We start from the raw sequence: 5089 nt of genomic DNA, 5'->3' as shown, positions 1-5089 counted from the left end.
GCTCAGGTCTCTTCCGACCCTAGAAACTATGAAACTATACATACTGCCTCCCCCACTGTCTGTTCCCTTTGTGACTCTTCCCCTACCACTTGACCCACTGCCACTTTTTCTCTGCTGCAGTTGTTGGGAGAGTGGGGGGAGAGAATTTAAGATGGCCTTTCAATAATCAGATTCTATAAATGGTAAATTATAGAACATTTATAAGTTTTCTTGTATAGAATCTAATTATTGGAGAAAGAGGGGGTCATCATAAATTCAGCATCATCTTGGATTCAGGTATGTACAGTAAGTCCCAATTTTTTTTCTTTATTTGTTATCCTGTGCTGGAGTTCTTCATGGGAAACTTATTGATGCTAATGTTGTCTCCGTATTTTTGTAAGGAGTTTACCATACAATTATTTTTAGGTCCTACAGCATCTTCCACAGATGTCTTGTTATGCACAGTCACTCCAGCTTCATCCTGAGATTTAGGGACAGCAACTTAGAAGTTTTGTCTTGAATCTGTACTTTTACTAGTAGACAGTTAACTTTCTAGGGATAGATGTAGATAGGTGTTTAAATTGATCCTGCTAGAACAGATATAAGGTGCAGGTAATTTGCTCAGTTATCTGCAGCAAGGATGTGTGGTATTGGTTTTGGTGGCTTTAATCTTTTCTGACAAAATGCCAGCAGAAGCAGCACCTGTGTTTTAAGGATGGGCATAGGAAATGATCTGAGCCAACACCCTTATTCTGCACAGGTCCTTATTCTGGTCTCAGTGGAATCGAAGACTTAATTTCAAAGGACAGATTAATCAAAGACAAGAAGGAAAAGAGAAAAAAATAGTTAAAATGAAACATGATCGCCATAGGTAGACTGATTTCTTTTCCCCCTCCCCACCACTTCCCCAGCCAAAGAAAGTGTAATAGCTTTCATCTGTCTAGACTTCAGTGAAGTATTTGACATGGTGTCAAATAGGAAATTTAGTTAAGCTGGAAGTATTGTAAAGTAGGTAAGAAGGTAGCTGAGGGGAGAAATGGCAAGTGTTATTGAAAGTGGGAGTACTGGAATAGAGGGAGGCTGCTAGTTGAGCTCCTTGGGGATGCATCTTGAGAGCAGTTCTATTTAATAGATTCATTAATTAGCCTTGGCACAAAAGTGGGACCATGGTAATGACAAAGTTGAGAAGGGTCCATACAGAGGAAGATCAAGCTACCGTGCAGAAAGAACTGTGGATTACCTTGAGGACTGGAGTCGTAGAAATGGGATTAAATTCAGTACTACAAAGTACCAGGTTGTGAATTCAGAAACTAATTACTGTTTTGGAGGTGATGACTATGATCTGCTGAAGGGAAGTGTTACCATTGTATAACGTACTGGAATAGTACTGGAATTGATCAAGGAAGATCAGTTCAAACAGTTGGTGAAGACTTGACTATGCAACTGGCTGTGTGGACCAACTTTTTTGGCTGTGTACCGCAAATTAAGCCCCAAAACCTCAGAATGCCAATGATCCCCTGCCCATGCATGATCAGCTGCTTTGCTTTCTGCTGTTTGCACTATTTGCTGCTGTGCTGCCTGTCCCCTATCTAATCTGCTATGCCATACCCACAGGCTGGCTGTGCCACAGTTTAGCCACTCCTGATCTATGCCTTTGTGTTCTCTTTATGGAGACAAAAATGCTCATTGTGCTTTACATTGGTCTGCCGCATAGGTGAATCCAGAAATTTTAAGATGGTACAAAATTCATAGCTTGTTAACAGTTTGTATATGGACTCAGCAACAGATGTTTAGCACTCTGTGATCTATGCTGGCTGCTGGTTTCTAGGTTGGGCGTAAAGTGGTAATTTTGATCTATAAAGGTCTAAACTACACAACTTCTGGAGTGAAACCATGTCTTACGCCACAGTAATATTTGTGAAGTATTTGAGCTGGATAGAGGAGCTAAGACTGCTGATTGTATCCTCTATAAATTGTCCTTTTTGCTCTGGAACAAGTGCTCTCCGTGTATAAAATAATCCAGATATATTGAAGTGTTTTAGCTACGATAGTCCAGGAAATATACAAGGGGCAAGGTTTCTTTTTTTTCTTTCTCGGTTTTTTTTTTGTGGTGATGCCTTTTTATTGGACCAGCTGTACAGGTGGAAAAGAGCTAAAACAAGCTGTTGTGCAAAAAAATGCCTTCCAAGCCCAGATAGATTGACCTTTTAAGGCAGGGGTGAGCAAAATATGGCCCACAGGCCGGATGTGGCCTGTGGCACCCACCAACAAATTGTGCCCTGCCAAGTCCTTCTGCCCATGAGGAGGGCTGTGAGTACACATCCCTCAACATACCCTATTTTGCCTTGCACCTACCCTTGTGTGAAGAAGGGCTTGGCTTGGCCAGCACGCAGCTTCCAGGCAGGGGTCTCCAACCCCCTCCTGCAAACTGCACCCACACTGCCCCCACAACCCCCCAATATACCCTATTGTCTCTCCCACCCCCCCATAGTATACAAGACTAAGAATTTATTTTTGAGTTATGCAATTATCTCTATATAGACTAGGCAAACAAATCATGACAAAAATATTTTTTGTAATAAATTTAAAATATGTTTTAGTAGGTGTTTGACTTTTAGTGTATGATTTGGGGGGGAGTTTCTGGTTCTAAGATGGCAGCCCCCTCTTTCCTAAAGGGGTATTCCTGAGGGGCAAGGGGAGGGATTGCCAGTGGTAAAGGTCAGGGGTTAGAGATAGGACTTCTGGTCCCAAGATGGTGATCAGGGGCAGTGCAACCGCCACGGGTGGGGCTATCCATGCAGCCCTTGACAGTTCACCAAAACTCATTAAGTGGCCCTCCACCCAAAATAATTGCTCACTCCTGTTTTAAGGTGTGCTATGAGGTACATCTCTTTGAGTAAGATGCTGTGGATGCGAGTTTTTGAAGCAACTAATTACTGGGCAGAGAGATGTGGTCTACAGAGTCCTTGCAGCATACAACAAGGTTATCTGGAACCTTGGATGAATATCCCTTATTTATAAATATAACTTGGGATGTTTCTAAGCATTTTAGCAACTTACATGTTGATGTGTAGGTTCCCCAATATGCAATAAGGATTGTGTCATACTTTGGCTGTGGCATGATGCTATGTCTTTGTGTCTTTTGGCCTCTTGGTCATGTCCACAGGCAAACATGTATGAGATACAACTGCCATTTTATTGGTCTGAATGCTGCATGGCAGTATCATTTTATGTAAGGAATAATTATTCCAATGTATGTGCTGACACTACATGTTGGCACACATTTTGTACAGGTTTAAATATAATGCTAAATTTATTTTGGTTATTAACGCATGGATAATTATTTTTTCTAGTCTCCAGCCTGTTTGCCTGAAATCGCATCATAGTTAATGTTACATCTTGCTGACCTGATTTCATTGACCTGAACAGCTTTCTGATGGTCATGAATGTGTGTACATGCTGAATAGTGGAAATTATTGCAACACCAATTGGCCTGTGTGTATCTGTCTGTGGTTGAGCAATAATGTTACACTGTGCAAATGATCATGGTTGGGGGTGGTGTTTTGTTAGCACCTGTTAGCCCTCTCATTTCACTGGTTTGCAGGATGATGCATGTTCCTAGATTTGGTCCAGTTAGCTGGTAACACATTAACTTATAAAATCATCCCTCAGATAGCAAATGGGATTGTGTGTACCTGCTGTGCAAACCATGTTATATATGAAATTAACTCCTTGCTTCAAAGCAAAAGGTGCTGCTGGGCAGGGAGAGCTAAGTTGTTACCCTGGTAACATAAAAATTAAGGTTTGTAAATCAGGTTTTTTTCAAATGCAAGTTTGACAACTGTTATGATATTAACTGCTGGCAATGTACAGCAGAAATATCAGTACATCTTGGTAAATGCAGAAAGCTCGGGGATGTGCTCTAGCACATTTTCATAATGACCTGCTGTTCATTACAAAGTAGCACTAACAGGTGCATTTCACATAAGGAACCCATTTCTATGTGTAGTCTCTAAATGAAATTTATACCAACCAGTTTCAGCTTAGCTTGCAAAATGGTAAATTTAGGTGAAAAATAAGCAGATATCTCACATCAACATGCAGCAAGCTTAAGAAAGTGGGAAACTGCATGAAGAGGAAAGGTATTCTCTCTACATTTCCTGTTATTGGACAGTATTAGAAGAAGCACTTGCTATGTTCTCATGATTGGAGTTTGAGTATGTGAAGTCAGGAAGAAAATAATATAACTGACAGTAGTTGCACTTATTTACCTTACTTCCTGTGAGTTACCTTACTTCCTGTGAGATCTGTTTCCTATACAGTTCAGATGTGGGTCAGTTCTACCTGTTTTAGGTTTTTTGGTTTTTGTTTTACCCTACTTTCTCTTTCCTGTAACAAGAAGTTACTGGTATTGCCTCGTTTTACCAGCACACATTACACAGAATAAAACCAAATTGCAAAAACATTAAGAATTGTTTTGAGAAGACACAAATTAATTGATCATATACACTCACTTTTGCTTTCAGGTCTTGTATTTAAAATATTAGAGGATATAACTATAATGCATTTGACAACATGGGTAACATGGACACTTTCTAATAATTTGTCCTCTAGACTGACCATGTTCTAAAAGCTGTTCTTCATAGTATTTCCATGTGAAATGCTCATCTTGCTCCATCATGCCTTGTTTCCATGGGCAGTTTAAAGCATGCTGTATTTTGAATATAACTATACTAAGTATTGTTAATATAGTTCCTCCTAGTATAGTATAGAACCTGGAATCTCAGAAGATGAAACCTTTATTTTGAAGTTAGGTTGTGTGTAGATCTCCCAAAACCTGTGAAACATAATCTCATTCTTTGGAAAATGAGTTACCTGAGGAGGCTACATGGACAGGGATGACTTCTGGAACCAGGTTGTGAACTGCTTTTTCCACTGTTGGGCAATTGGCTCCACACATCCTAAAACAACAGCGTGCCACAAGGCAGTATGCTTGCCCCATTTTTAGTCAACATCTACGTTAACAATCAGCCACTTCCTTCCGAATGTCAGTGTTTCATCTATGCTGACGATCTCTGCATTAGCATACAGCAGAAGAATTTTGAGGACA

At 40.3% G+C, this 5089-nt stretch overlaps 1 protein-coding gene across 5 annotated transcripts in view; it reads left to right on the top strand.

Annotated features, from left to right (window-relative positions):
- The window catches only part of CLEC16A (C-type lectin domain family 16 member A), a 226372-nt gene that overhangs the window by 30678 nt on the left and 190605 nt on the right, over nucleotides 1-5089 (top strand). The gene's annotated exons all lie outside the window — the stretch shown is intronic.

The sequence above is a fragment of the Gavialis gangeticus genome, unplaced genomic scaffold (assembly GCF_001723915.1).
Source record: "Gavialis gangeticus isolate Ggan-Ray unplaced genomic scaffold, GavGan_comp1, whole genome shotgun sequence".
NCBI classification, from domain to species: domain Eukaryota; kingdom Metazoa; phylum Chordata; order Crocodylia; family Gavialidae; genus Gavialis; species Gavialis gangeticus.
This window is presented reverse-complemented; position numbering and strand designations above follow the sequence as displayed.